Source organism: Vicugna pacos, unplaced genomic scaffold (genome assembly GCF_048564905.1).
Source record: "Vicugna pacos unplaced genomic scaffold, VicPac4 SAC-SAT, whole genome shotgun sequence".
Lineage (NCBI taxonomy): Eukaryota > Metazoa > Chordata > Mammalia > Artiodactyla > Camelidae > Vicugna > Vicugna pacos.
In genome coordinates, this window is record NW_027328721.1 from 44,120,657 (window position 1) to 44,136,706 (window position 16,050).

Here is a 16,050-nt window from a genome sequence, read left to right on the forward strand (position 1 = left end):
CAGGATTCCGGAACCATTGTCAGTGCGTGGGGGAGCTCGAGGGACAACTCCACGCAGCTCTCTTCAGTCACAGGTTTTCCCTGTTCGGGGAAGTCCAGGAAATACCTTCCCTGAACTTGGGGAGGCAATCTCGGTCACTGGGATATCCTGCAATCACCCCTAGCATTCCCTGGCACAGAGACATTAGGAAAACCCTCAGGGGAGACGAGCTTAGACATTCCGTTAGAACCCACGCGCTGCCGACCGTTGGTGGATCCTCCCCACGCTCAGGATTCCGGAACAATTGTCAGTGCGTGGGGGAGCTCGAGAGACAACTCCACGCAGCTCTCTTCAGTCACAGGTGTTCCCTGTTCGGGGAAGTCCGGGAAATAACTTCCCTGACCTTGGGGAGGCAGCCTCGGTCACTGGGATATCCTGCAATCACCCCTAGCATTCCCTGGCACAGAGACATTAGGAAAATCCTCAGGGGAGACGAGCTTAGGCATTCCGTTAGAACCCACGCGCTGCCGACCGTTGGTGGAACCTCCCCACGCTCAGGATTTCGAAACCATTGTCAGTGCGTGGTGGAGCTCGAAGGACAACTCCACGCAGCTCTCTTCAGTCACAGGTGTTCCCTGTTCGGGGAAGTCCGGGAAATACCTTCCCTGAACTTGGGGAGGCAGCCTCGGTCACTGGGATTGCCTGCAATCACCTCTAGCATTCCTTGGCACAGAGACATTAGGAAAACACTCAGGGGAGACGAGATTAGGCCTTCCGTTAGAACCCATGCGCTGCCGACCGTTGGTGGATCCTCCCCACGCTCAGGATTCCGGAAACATTGTCAGTGCGTGGGGGAGCTCGAGAGACAACTCCACGCAGCTCTCTTCAGTCACTGGTTTTCCCTGTTTGAGGAAGTCCGGGAAAAACCTTCCCTGAACTTGGGGAGGCAGCCTCGGTCACTGGGATATCCTGCAAACACCCCTAGCATTCCCTGGCACAGAGACATTAGGAAACACTCAGGGGAGACGAGCTTAGGCATTCCGTAAGAACCCACGCGCTGCCGACCGTTGGTGGAACCTCCCCACGCTCAGGATTCCGGAACCATTGTCAGGGCGTGGGGGAGCTCGAGGGACAACTCCACGCAGCTCTCTTCAGTCACAGGTGTTCCCTGTTCGGGGAAGTCCGGGAAATACCTTCCCTGATCTTGGGGAGGCAATCTCGGTCACTGGGATTGCCTGCAATCACCCCTAGCATTCCCTGGCACAGAGACATTAGGAAAACCCTCAGGGGAGACGAGCTTAGGCATTCCGTTAGAACCCATGCGCTGCCGACCGTTGGTGGATCCTCCCCACGCTCAGGATTCCGGAACCATTGTCAGTGCGTGGGGGAGCTCGAGAGACAACTCCACGCAGCTCTATTCAGTCACAGGTGTTCCCTGTTCGGGGAAGTCCGGGAAATACCTTCCCTGACTTTGGGGAGGCAGCCTCAGTCACTGGGATATCCTGCAATCACCCCTTGCATTCCCTGGCACAGAGATATTAGGAAAATCCTCAGGGGAGACGAGCTTAGGCATTCCGTTAGAACCCACGCGCTGCCGACCGTTGGTGGAACCTCCCCACGCTCAGGATTCCGGAAACATTGTCAGTGCGTGGGGGAGCTCGAGAGACAACTCCACGAGGCTCTCTTCAGTCACAGGTTTTTCCTGTTCGGGGAAGTCTGGGAAATAACTTCCGTGACCTTGGGGAGGCAGCCTCAGCCACTGGGTTTTCTGTAATCACCCCTAGCATTCCCTGGCACAGAGACATTAGGAAAACCCTCAGGGGAAACGAGCTTAGGCATTCCGTTAGAACCCACGCGCTGCCGACCGTTGGTGGAACCTCCACACGGTCAGGATTCCGGAAACATTGTCAGTGCGTCGGGGAGCTCGAGAGACAACTCCACGCAGCTCTCTTCAGTCACAGGTGTTCCCTGTTCGGGGAAGTCCGGGAAATAACTTCTCTGACTTTGGGGAGGCAGCCTCGGTCACAGGGATATCCTGCAATCACCCCTAGCATTCCCTGGCAAAGAGACATTAGGAAAATCCTCAGGGGAGACGAGCTTAGGCATTCCGTTAGAACCCACGCGCTGCCGACCATTGGTGGAACCTCCCCACGCTCAGGATTCCGGAACCATTGTCAGTGCATGGGGGAGCTCGAGAGACAACTCTACGAAGTTCTCTTCAGTCACAGGTGTTCCCTGTTCGGGGAAGTCCGGGAAATACCTTCCCTGAACTTTGGGAGGCAGCCTCGGTCACAGGGATATCCTGCAATCACCCCTAGCATTCCCTGGCACAGAGACATTAGGAAATCCCTCAGGGGAGACGAGCATAAGCATTCCGTTAGAACCCACGCGCTGACGACCGTTGGTGGAACCTCCCCACGCTCAGGATTCCGGAACCATTGTCAGTGCGTGGGGGAGCTCGAGAGACAACTCCACAAAGCTCTCTTCAGTCACAGGTGTTCCCTGTTCGGGGAAGTTCGGGAAATACCTTCCCTGACCTTGGGGAGGCAGCCTCGGTCACTGGGATTGCCTGCAATCACCCCTAGCATTCCCTGTCACAGAGACATTAGGAAAACCCTCAGGGGAGGCGAGCTTAGGCATTCCGTTAGAACCCACGCGCTGCCGACCGTTGGTGGAACCTCCCCACGCTCAGGATTCCGGAAACATTGTCAGTTGCCGGTGAGCTCGAGAGAAAACTCCACGCAGCTCTCTTCAGTCACATGTGTTCCATGTTCGGGGAGGTCCGGGAAAAAGCTTCCCTGAACTCGCGGAGGCAGCCTCGGACATTGGGATATCCTGCAATCACCCCTAGCATTCCCTGGCACAGAGACACTAGGAAAACCTTCAGGGGAGACGAGCTTAGGCCTTCCGTTTAAACCCACGCGCTACCGACCGTTGGTGGAACCTCCCCACGCTCAGGATTCCGGAACCATTGTCAGTGCGTGGGGGAGCTCGAGAGACAACTCCACGCAGCTCTCTTCAGTCACAGGTGTTCCCTGTTCGGGGAAGTCCGGGAAATATCTTCCCTGACCTTGCGGAGGCAGCCTCGGTCAGTGGGATTGCCTGCAATCACCCCTAGCATTCCCTGGCACAGAGACATTAGGAAAACCCTCAGGGGATACGAGCTTAGTCATTCCGTTAGAACCCACGCGCTGCCGACCGTTGGTGGAACCTCCCCACGCTCAGGATTCCGGAACCATTGTCAGTGCGTGGGGGAGCTCGAGAGACAACTCCACGCTGCTCTCTTCAGTCACAGGTGTTCCCTGTTCGGGGAAGTCGGGGAAATACCTTCCCTGACCATGCGGAGGCAGCCTCGGTCACTGGGATATCCTGCAATCACCCTTAGGATTCCCTGGCACAGAGACATTAGGAAAACCCTCAGGGGAGACGAGCTTTGGCATTCCGTTAGAACCCACGCGCTGCCGACCGTTGGTGGAACCTCCCCACGCTCAAGATTCCGGAACCATTGTCAGTGCGTGGGGGAGCTCGAGAGACAACTCCACGCAGCTCTCTTCAGTCACAGGTGTTCCCTGTTCGGGGAAGTCCGGGAAATACATTCCCTGACCTTGGGGAGGCCATCTCGGTCACTGGGATATCCTGCAATCACCCCTAGCATTCCCTGGCACAGAGACATTAAGAAAACACTCAGGGGAGACGAGCTTAGGCATTCCGTTAGGACCCACGCGCTGCCGACCGTTGGTGGAACCTCCCAACGCTCAGGATTCCGGATCCATTGTCAGTGCGTGGGGGAGCTCGAGAGAAAACTCTACGCAGCTCTCTTCAGTCACAGGTGTTCCCTGTTCGGGGAAGTCCGGGAAATAACTTACTTGACCTTGGGGAGGCAGCCTCGGTCACTGGGATATCCTGCAATCACCCCTAGCATTCCCTGGCACAGAGACATTAGGAAAACCCTCAGGGGAGACGAGCTTAGGCCTTCCGTTAGAACCCACGCACTGCCGACCGTTGGTGGAACCTACCCACGCTCAGGATTCCGGAAACATTTTCAGTGCGTGGGGGAGCTCGAGAGACAACTCCACGCAGCTCTCTTCAGTCACAAGTGTTCCCTGTACGGGGAAGACCGGGAAATAACTTCCTTGACCTTGGGGAGTCAGACTCGGACACTCGGATATCCTGCAATCACCCCTAGCATTCCCTGGCACAGAGACATTAGGAAAACCCTCAGGGGAGACGAGCTTAGGCATTCCGTTAGAACCCAAGCGCTGCCAACCTTTGGTGGAACCTCCCCACGCTCATGATTCCGGAACCATTGTCACTGCGTGGGGGAGCTCGAGGGACAACTCCACAAGGCTCTCTTCAGTCACAGGTGTTCCCTGTACGGGGAAGTTCGGGAAATATCTTCCTTGAACTTGGGGAGGCAGCCTCGGTCACTGGGATATCCTGCAATCACCCCTAGTATTTACTGGCACAGAGACATTAGGAAAAACCTCAGGGGAGACGAGCTAAGGCATTCCATTAGAACCCACGCGCTGCCGACCGTTGGTGGAACCTCCCCACGCTCAGGATTCCGGAACCATTGTCAGTGCGTGGGGGAGCTCGAGAGACAACTCCACGCAGCTCTCTTCAGTCACAGGTGTTCCCTGTTCGGGGAAGTCCGGGAAATACCTTCCCTGCCTTTGGGGAGGCAGTCTCGGACACTGGGATATCCTGCAATCACCCCTAGCATTCCCTGGCACAGAGACATTAGGAAAACCCTCAGGGGAGACGAGCTTAGGCATTCCGTTAGAACCCACGCGCTGCCGACCGTTTTTGGAATCTCCCCACGCTCAGGATTCCGGAACCATTGTCAGTGCGTGGGGGAGCTCGAGAGACAACTCCACGCAGCTCTCTTCAGTCACAAGTGTTCCCTATTCGGAGAAGTCCGGGAATTACCTTCCCTGACCTTGGGGAGGCAGACTCGGTCACTGGGATACCCTGCAATCACCCCTAGCATTCCCTGGGACAGAGACATTAGGAAAATCTTCAGGTTTAGATGAGCTTAGTCATTCCGTTAGAACGCACGCGCTGCCGACCGTTGGTGGAACCTCCCCACGCTCTGGATTCCGGAACCATTGTCAGTGCGTGGGGGAGCTCGAGAGAAAACTCCACGCAGCTTTCTTCAGTCACAGGTGTTCCCTGTTCGGGGAAGTCCGGGAAATACTTTCCCTGACCTTGGGGAGGCAGCCTCGGTCACTGGGATTGCCTGCAATCACCCCTAGCATTCCCTGGCACAGAGACATCAGGAAAACCCTCAGGGGAGGCGAGCTTAGGCATTCCGTTAGAACCCACGCGCTGCCGATCGTTGGTGGAACCTCCCCACACTCAGGATTCCGGAACCATTGTAAGTGCGTGGGGGAGCTCGAGAGACAACTCCACGCAGCTCTCTTCAGTCACAGGTGTTCCCTGTTCGGGGAAGTCCGGGAAATAACTTCCCTGATCTTGGGGAGGCAGCCTCGGTCACTGGGATATCCTGCAATCACCCCTAGCATTCCCTGGCACAGAGACATTAGGAAAACCCTCAGGGGAGACGAGCTTAGGCATTCCGTTAGAACCCACGCGCTGCCGACCGTTGGTGGAACCTCCCCACGCTCAGGATTCCGGAAACATTGTCAGTGCGCGGGTGAGCTCGAGAGAAAACTCCACGCAGCTCTCTTCAGTCACATGTGTTCCCTGTTCGGGGAGGTCCGGGAAAAACCTTCCCTGACCTTGGGGAGGCAGCCTCGGTCACTGGGATATCCTGCAATCACCCCTAGCATTCCCTGGCACAGAGACATTAGGAAAACCCTCAGGGGAGACGAGCTTAGGCATTCCGTTAGAACCCACGCGCTGCCGACCGTTGGTGGAACCTCCCCACGCTCAGGATTCCGGAACCATTGTCAGTGCGTGGTGGAGCTCGAGAGACAACTCCACGCAGCTCTCTTCAGTCACAGGTGTTCCCTGTTCGGGGAAGTCCGGGAAATACCTTCCCTGACCTTGGGGAGGCAGCCTCGGTCACTGGGATATCCTGCAATCACCCCTAGCATTCCCTGGCACAGAGACATTAGGAAAACCATCAGGGGAGACGAGCTTAGGCATTCCGTTAGAACCCACAAGCTGCCGACCGTTGTTGGAACCTCCCCACGCTCAGGATTCCGGAACCATTGTCAGTGCGTGGGGGAGTTGGAGAGACAACTCCACGCAGCTCTCTTCAGTCACTGGTGTTCCCTATTTGGGGAACTCCGGGAAATAACTTCCCTGAACTTGGGGAGGCAGCCTCGGTCACTGGGATATCCTGCAATCACCCCTAGCATTCCCTGGCACAGAGACATTAGGAAAACCCTCAGGGGAGACGAGCTTAGGCATTCCGTTAGAACCCACGCGCTGCCGACCGTTGGTGGAACCTCCCCACGCTCAAGATTCCGGAACCATTGTCAGTGCGTGGGGGAGCTCGAGGGACAACTCCACGCAGCTCTCTTCAGTCACAGGTGTTCCCTGTTCGGGGAAGTCCAGGAAATACCTTCCCTGAACTTGGGGAGGCAATCTCGGTCACTGGGATATCCTGCAATCACCCCTAGCATTCCCTGGCACAGAGACATTAGGAAAACCCTCAGGGGAGACGAGCTTAGACATTCCGTTAGAACCCACGCGCTGCCGACCGTTGGTGGATCCTCCCCACGCTCAGGATTCCGGAACAATTGTCAGTGCGTGGGGGAGCTCGAGAGACAACTCCACGCAGCTCTCTTCAGTCACAGGTGTTCCCTGTTCGGGGAAGTCCGGGAAATACCTTCCCTGACCTTGGGGAGGCAGCCTCGGTCACTGGGATATCCTGCAATCACCCCTAGCATTCCCTGGCACAGAGACATTAGGAAAATCCTCAGGGGAGACGAGCTTAGGCATTCCGTTAGAACCCACGCGCTGCCGACCGTTGGTGGAACCTCCCCACGCTCAGGGTTTCGAAACCATTGTCAGTGCGTGGTGGAGCTCGAGGGACAACTCCACGCAGCTCTCTTCAGTCACAGGTGTTCCCTGTTCGGGGAAGTCCGGGAAATACCTTCCCTGACCTTGGGGAGGCAGCCTCGGTCACTGGGATTGCCTGCAATCACTCTAGCATTCCTTGGCACAGAAACATTAGGAAAACACTCAGGGGAGACGAGATTAGGCCTTCCGTTAGAACCCATGCGCTGCCGACCGTTGGTGGATCCTCCCCACGCTCAGGATTCCGGAAACATTGTCAGTGCGTGGGGGAGCTCGAGAGACAACTCCACGCAGCTCTCTTCAGTCACTGGTTTTCCCTGTTTGAGGAAGTCCGGGAAAAACCTTCCCTGAACTTGGGGAGGCAGCCTCGGTCACTGGGATATCCTGCAAACACCCCTAGCATTCCCTGGCACAGAGACATTAGGAAACCCTCAGGGGAGACGAGCTTAGGCATTCCGTAAGAACCCACGCGCTGCCGACCGTTGGTGGAACCTCCCCACGCTCAGGATTCCGGAACCATTGTCAGTGCGTGGGGGAGCTCGAGAGATAACTCCACACAGCTCTCTTCAGTCACAGGTGTTCCCTGTTCGGGGAAGTTCGGGAAATACCTTCCCTGACCTTGGGGAGGCAGCCTCGGTCACTGGGATATCCTGTAATCACCCCTAGCATTCCCTGGCACAGAGACATTAGGAAAACCCTCAGGGGAGACGAGCTTAGGCATTCCGTTAGAACCCACGCGCTGCGACCGTTGGTGGAACCTCCCCACGCTCAGGATTCCGGAACCATTGTCAGTGCATGGGGGAGCTCGAGAGACAACTCCACGCAGCTCTCTTCAGTCACAGGTGTTCCCTGTTCGGGGAAGTCCGGGAAATACCTTCCCTGACCTTGGGGGGCAGCCTCGGGCACAGGGATATCCTGCAATCACCCCTAGCATTCCCTGGTACAGAGACATCAGGAAAACCCTCAGGGGAGACGAGCTTATGCATTCCGTTAGAACCCACGCGCTGTCGACCGTTGGTGGAAGCTCCCACGCTCAGGATTCCGGAAACATTTTCAGTGCGTGGGGGACCTCGAGAGACAACTCCACGCAGCTCTCTTCAGTCACAGGTGTTCCCTGTTCGGGGAAGTCCGGGAAATACCGTCCCTGACCTTGGGGAGGTAGCCTCGGTCACTGGGATTGCCTGCAAACACCCCTAGCATTCCCTGGCACAGAGACATTAGGAAAACCCTCAGGGGAGACGAGCTTAGGCATTCCGTTAGAACCCACGCGCTGCCGACCGTTAGTGGAACCTCCCCACGCTCAGGATTCCGGAAACATTGTCAGTGCGAGGGGGAGCTCGAGAGACAACTCCACGAGGCTCTCTTCAGTCACAGGTTTTACCTGTTCGGGGAAGTCCGGGAAATACTTTCCTTGACCTTGGGGAGGCAGCCTCGGTCACAGGGATATCATGCAATCACCCATAGCATTCCCTGGCACAGAGACATTAGGAAAACCCTCAGGGGAGACGAGCTTATGCATTCCGTTAGAACCCACGCGCTGTCGACCGTTGGTGGAAGCTCCCCACGCTCAGGATTCCGGAAACATTTTCAGTGCGTGGGGGACCTCGAGAGACAACTCCACGCAGCTCTCTTCAGTCACAGGTGTTCCCTGTTCGGGGAAGTCCGGGAAATACCGTCCCTGACCTTGGGGAGGTAGCCTCGGTCACTGGGATTGCCTGCAAACACCCCTAGCATTCCCTGGCACAGAGATATTAGGAAAACCCTCAGGGGAGACGAGCTTAGGCATTCCGTTAGAACCCACGCGCTGCCGACCGTTAGTGGAACCTCCCCACGCTCAGGATTCCGGAAACATTGTCAGTGCGAGGGGGAGCTCGAGAGAAAACTCCACGCAGCTCTCTTCAGTCACAGGTGTTCCCTGTACGGGGAAGTCCGGGAAAAACCTTCCCTGACCTTGGGGAGTCAGCCTCGGTCACTGGGATATCCTGCAATCACCCCTAGCATTCCCTGGCACAGAGACATTAGGAAAACCCTCAAGGGAGACGAGCTTAGGCATTCCGTTAGAACCCACAAGCTGCCTACCGTTGTTGGAACCTCCCCACGCTCAGGATTCCGGAACCATTGCCAGTGCGTGGGGGAGTTGGAGAGACAACTCCACGCAGCTCTCTTCAGTCACTGGTGTTCCCTATTTGGGGAAATCCGGGAAATACCTTCCCTGAACTTGGGGAGGCAGCCTCGGTCACTGGGATATCCTGCAATCACCCCTAGCATTCCCTGGCACAGAGACATTAGGAAAACCCTCAGGGGAGACGAGCTTAGGCATTCCGTGAGAACCCACGCGCTGCCGACCGTTGGTGGAACCTCCCCACGCTCAAGATTCCGGAACCATTGTCAGTGCGTGGGGGAGCTCGAGGGACAACTCCACGCAGCTCTCTTCAGTCACAGGTGTTCCCTGTTCGGGGAAGTCCGGGAAATACCTTCCCTGACCTTGGGGAGGCAGCCTCGGTCACTGGGATATCCTGCAATCACCCCTAGAATTCCCTGGCACAGAGACATTAGGAAAACCTTCAGGGGAGACGAGCTTAGGCATTCCGTTAGAACCCACGCGCTGCCGACCGTTGGTGGAACCTCCCCACGCTCAGGATTCCGGAACCATTGTCAGTGCGTGGGGGAGCTCGAGAGACAACTCCACGCAGCTCTCTTCAGTCACAGGTGTTCCCTGTTCGGGGAAGTCCGGGAAATACCTTCCCTGAACTTGGGGAGGCAGCCTCGGTCACTGGGATATCCTGTAATCACCCCTAGCATTCCCTGGCACAGAGAAATTAGGAAAACCCTCAGGGGAGACGAGCTTAGGCATTCCGTTAGAACCCACGCGCTGCGACCGTTGGTGGAACCTCCCCACGCTCAGGATTCCGGAACCATTGTCAGTGCGTGGGGGAGCTCGAGAGACAACTCCACGCAGCTCTCTTCAGTCACAGGTGTTCCCTGTTCGGGGAAGTCCGGGAAATACCTTCCCTGACCTTGGGGGGCAGCCTCGGGCACAGGGATATCCTGCAATCACCCCTAGCATTCCCTGGTACAGAGACATCAGGAAAACCCTCAGGGGAGACGAGCTTATGCATTCCGTAAGAACCCACGCGCTGTCGACCGTTGGTGGAAGCTCCCCACGCTCAGGATTCCGGAAACATTTTCAGTGCGTGGGGGACTTCGAGAGACAACTCCACGCAGCTCTCTTCAGTCACAGGTGTTCCCTGTTCGGGGAAGTCCGGGAAATACCGTCCCTGACCTTGGGGAGGTAGCCTCGGTCACTGGTATTGCCTGCAAACACCCCTAGCATTCCCTGGCACAGAGACATTAGGAAAACCCTCAGGGGAGACGAGCTTAGGCATTCCGTTAGAACCCACGCGCTGCCGACCGTTAGTGGAACCTCCCCACGCTCAGGATTCCGGAAAAATTGTCAGTGCGAGGGGGAGCTCGAGAGACAACTCCACGAGGCTCTCTTCAGTCACAGGTGTTACCTGTTCGGGGAAGTCCGGGAAATACCTTCCTTGACCTTGGGGAGGCAGCCTCGGTCACAGGGATATCCTGCAATCACCCATAGCATTCCCTGGCACAGAGACATTAGGAAAACCCTCAGGGGAGACGAGCTAAGGCATTCCGTTAGAACCCACGTGCTGCCGACCGTTGGTGGAACCTCCCCACGCTCAGGATTCCGCAAACATTGTCGGTGCGTGTGGGAACTCGAGAGACAACTACACGCAGCTCTCTTCAGTCACAGGTGTTCCCTGTTCGGGGAAGCCCGGGAAACATCTTCCCTGACCTTGGGGAGGCAGCCTCGGTCACAGGGATATCGTGCAATCACCCCTAGCATTCCCTGGCACAGAGACATTAGGAAAACCCTCAGGGGAGACGAGCTTAGGCATTCCGTTAGAACCCACGCGCTGCCGACCGTTGGTGGATCCTCCCCACGGTCAGGATTCCGGAACCATTGTCAGTGCTTGGGGGAGCTCGAGAGAAAACTCCACGCAGCTCTCTTCAGTCACAGCTGTTCCCTGTTCGGGGAAGTCCGGGAAAAACCTTCCCTGACCTTGGGGAGGCAGCCTCGGTCACTGGGATATCCTGCAATCACCCCTAGCATTCCCTGGCACAGAGACATTAGGAAAACCCTCAAGGGAGACGAGCTTAGGCATTCCGTTAGAACCCACAAGCTGCCGACCGTTGTTGGAACCTCCCCACGCTCAGGATTCCGGAACAATTGCCAGTGCGTGGGGGAGTTGGAGAGACAACTCCACGCAGCTCTCTTCAGTCACTGGTGTTCCCTATTTGGGGAACTCCGGGAAATACCTTCCCTGAACTTGGGGAGGCAGCCTCGGTCACTGGGATATCCTGCAATCACCCCTAGCATTCCCTGGCACAGAGACATTAGGAAAACCCTCAGGGGAGACGAGCTTAGGCATTCCGTTAGAACCCACGCGCTGCCGACCGTTGGTGGAACCTCCCCACGCTCAAGATTCCGGAACCATTGTCAGTGCGTGGGGGAGCTCGAGGGACAACTCCACGCAGCTCTCTTCAGTCACAGGTGTTCCCTGTTCGGGGAAGTCCGGGAAATACCTTCCCTGACCTTGGGGAGGCAGCCTCGGTCACTGGGATATCCTGCAATCACCCCTAGCATTCCCTGGCACAGAGACATTAGGAAAACCCTCAGGGGAGACGAGCTAAGGCATTCCTATAGAACCCACGCGCTGCCGACCGTTGGTGGATCCTCCCCACGCTCAGGATTCCGGAAACATTGTCAGTGCGTGGGGGAGCTCGAGAGACAACTCCACGCAGCTCTCTTCAGTCACTGGTTTTCCCTGTTTGAGGAAGTCCGGGAAATACCTTCCCTGAACTTGGGGAGGCAGCCTCGGTCACTGGGATATCCTGCAATCACCCCTAGCATTCCCTGGCACAGAGACATTAGGAAAACCCTCAGGGGAGACGAGCTTAGGCATTCCGTTAGAACCCACGCGCTGCCGACCGTTGGTGGAACCTCCCCACGCTCAGGATTCCGGAACCATTGTCAGTGCGTGGGGGAGTTCGAGGGACAACTCCACGCAGCTCTCTTCAGTCACAGGTGTTCCCTGTTCGGGGAAGTCCGGGAAATACCTTCCGTGAACTTGGGGAGGCATTCTCGGTCACTGGGATATCCTGCAATCACCCCTAGCATTCCCTGGCACAGAGACATTAGGAAAACCCTCAGGGGAGACGAGCTTAGGCATTCCGTTAGAACCCACGCGCTGCCGACCGTTGGTGGATCCTCCCCACGCTCAGGATTCCGGAATCATTGTCAGTGCGTGGGGGAGCTCGAGAGACAACTCCACGCAGCTCTCTTCAGTCACAGGTGTTCTCTGTTCGGGGAAGTCCGGGAAATACCTTCCCTGACCTTGGGGAGGCAGCCTCGGTCACTGGGATATCCTGCAATCACCCCTAGCATTCCCTGGCACAGAGATATTAGGAAAATCCTCAGGGGAGACGAGCTTAGGCATTCCGTTAGAACCCACGCGCTGCCGACCGTTGGTGGAACCTCCCCACGCTCAGGATTCCGAAACCATTGTCAGTGCGTGGGGGAGCTCGAGGGACAACTCCACGCAGCTCTCTTCATTCACAGGTGTTCCCTGTTCGGGGAAGTCCGGGAAATACGTTCCCTGACCTTGGGGAGGCAGCCTCGGTCACTGGGATATCCTGCAATCACCTCTAGCATTCCTTGGCACAGAGACATTAGGAAAACACTCAGGGGAGACGAGATTAGGCCTTCCGTTAGAACCCATGCGCTGCCGACCGTTGGTGGATCCTCCCCACGCTCAGGATTCCGGAAACATTGTCAGTGCGTGGGGGAGCTCGAGAGACAACTCCACGCAGCTCTCTTCAGTCACTGGTTTTCCCTGTTTGAGGAAGTCCGGGAATTACCTTCCCTGAACTTGGGGAGGCAGCCTCGGTCACTGGGATATCCTGCAATCACCCCTAGCATTCCCTGGCACAGAGACATTAGGAAAACCCTCAGGGGAGACGAGCTTAGGCATTCCGTTAGAACCCACGCGCTGCCGACCGTTGGTGGAACCTCCCCACGCTCAGGATTCCGGAACCATTGTCAGTGCGTGGGGGAGCTCGAGGGACAACTCCACGCAGCTCTCTTCAGTCACAGGTGTTCCCTGTTCGGGGAAGTCCGGGAAATAACTTCCCTGACTTTGGGGAGGCAATCTCGGTCACTGGGATTGCCTGCAATCACCCCTAGCATTCCCTGGCACAGAGACATTAGGAAAACCCTCAGGGGAGACGAGCTTAGGCATTCCGTTAGAACCCACGCGCTGCCGACCGTTGGTGGATCCTCCCCACGCTCAGGATTCCGGAACCATTGTCAGTGCGTGGGGGAGCTCGAGAGACAACTCCACGCAGCTCTCTTCAGTCACAGGTGTTCCCTGTTCGGGGAAGTCCGGGAAATACCTTTCCTGACCTTGGTGAGACAGCCTCAGTCACTGGGATATCCTGCAATCACCCCTAGCATTCCCTGGCACAGAGATATTAGGAAAATCCTCAGGGGAGACGAGCTTAGGCATTCCGTTAGAACCCACGCGCTGCCGACCGTTGGTGGAACCTCCCCACGCTCAGGATTCCGGAACCATTGTCAGTGCGTGGGGGATCTCGAGAGACAACTCCACGCATCTCTCTTCAGTCACAGGTTTTTCCTGTTCGGGGAAGTCTGGGAAATAACTTCCTTGACCTTGGGGAGGCAGCCTCAGCCACTGGGATATTCTGTAATCACCCCTAGCATTCCCTGGCACAGAGACATTAGGAAAACCCTCAGGGGAGACGAGCTTAGGCATTCCGTTAGAACCCACGCGCTGCCGACCGTTGGTGGAACCTCCACACGCTCAGGATTCCGGAACCATTGTCAGTGCGTCGGGGAGCTCGAGAGACAACACCACGCAGCTCTCTTCAGTCACAGGTGTTCCCTGTTCGGGGAAGTCCGGGAAATAACTTCCCTGAATTTGGGGAGGCAGCCTCGGTCACAGGGATATCCTGCAATCACCCCTAGCATTCCCTGGCACAGAGACATTAGGAAAACCCTCAGGGGAGACGAGCTTAGGCATTCCGTTAGAACCCACGCGCTGCCGACCGTTGGTGGAACCTCCCCACGCTCAGGATTCCGGAACCATTGTCAGTGCGTGGGGGAGCTCGAGAGACAACTCCACGAAGCTCTATTCAGTCACAGGTGTTCCCTGTTCGGGGAAGTACGGGAAATACCTTCCCTGAAATTTGGGAGGCAGTCTCGGTCACTGGGATTGCCTGCAATCATCCCTAGCATTCCCTGGCACAGAGACATTAGGAAAACCCTCAGGGGAGACGAGCTTAGGCATTCCTTTAGAACCCAAGCGCTGCCGACCGTTGGTGGAACCTCCACACGCTCAGGATTCCGGAAACATTGTCAGTGCGTGGGGGAGCTCGAGAGAAAACTCCACGCAGCTCTCTTCAGTCACTGGTGTTCCCTGTTCTGGGAAGTCCGGGAAATACCTTCCCTGACCTTGGGAATGCAGCCTCGGTCACTGGGATATCCTGCAATCACCCCTAGCATTCCCTGGCACAGAGACATTAGGAAAACCCTCAGGGGAGACGAGCTTAGGCATTCCGTTAGAACCCACGCGCTGCCGACCGTTGGTGGAACCTCCCCACGCTCAGGATTCCGCAACCATTTTCAGTGCGTGGGGGAGCTCGAGATACAACTCCACGCAGCTCTCTTAAGTCACAGGTTTTCCCTGTTCGGGGAAGTCCGGGAAATACATTCCCTGACCTTGGGGATGCAGCCTCGGTCACAGGGATATCCTGCAATCACCCCTAGCATTCCCTGGCACAGAGACATTAGGAGATCCCTCAGGGGAGACGAGCATAGGCATTCCGTTAGAACCCACGCGCTGACGACCGTTGGTGGAACCTCCCCACGCTCAGGATTCCGGAACCATTGTCAGTGCGTGGGGGAGCTCGAGAGACAACTCCACACAGCTCTCTTCAGTCACAGGTGTTCCCTGTTCGGGGAAGTCCGGGAAATACCTTCCCTGACCTTGGGGAGGCAGCCTCGGTCACTGGGATTGCCTGCAATCACCCCTAGCATTCCCTGGCACAGAGACATTAGGAAAACCCTCAGGGGAGACGAGCTTAGGCATTCCGTTAGAACCCACGCGCTGCCGACCGTTGGTGGAACCTCCCCACGCTCAGGATTCCGGAAACATTGTCAGTGCGTGGGGGAGCTCGAGAGACAACTCCACGAGGCTCTCTTCAGTCACAGGTGTTCCCTGTTCGGGGAAGTCCGGGAAATACCTTCCCTGAACTTGGGGAGGCAGCCTCGGTCACTGGGATATCCTGCAATCACCCCTAGCATTCCCTGGCACAGAGACATTAGGAAAACCCTCAGGGGAGACGAGCTTAGGCATTCCGTTAGAACCCACGCGCTGCCGACCGTTGGTGGAACCTCCCCACGCTCAACATTCCGGAACCATTGTCAGTGCGTGGGGGAGCTCGAGGGACAACTCCACGCAGCTCTCTTCAGTCACAGGTGTTCCCTGTTCGGGGAAGTCCGGGAAATACCTTCCCTGACCTTGGGGAGGCAGCCTCGGTCACTGGGATATCCTGCAATCACCCCTAGCATTCCCTGGCACAGAGACATTAGGAAAACACTCAGGGGAGACGAGCTTAGGTATTCCGTTAGAACCCACGCGCTGCCGACCGTTGGTGGATCCTCCCGACGCTCAGGATTCCGGAAACATTGTCAGTGCGTGGGGGAGCTCTAGAGACAACTCCACGCAGCTCTCTTCAGTCACTGGTTTTCCCTGTTTGAGGAAGTCCGGGAAACACCTTCCCTGAACTTGGGGAGGCAGCCTCGGTCACTGGGATATCCTGCAATCACCCCTAGCATTCCCTGGCACAGAGACATTAGGAAAATCCTCAGGGGAGACGAGCTTAGGCATTCCGTTAGAACCCACGCGCTGCCGACCGTTGGTGGAACCTCCCCACGCTCAGGATTTCGAAACCATTGTCAGTGCGTGGTGGAGCTCG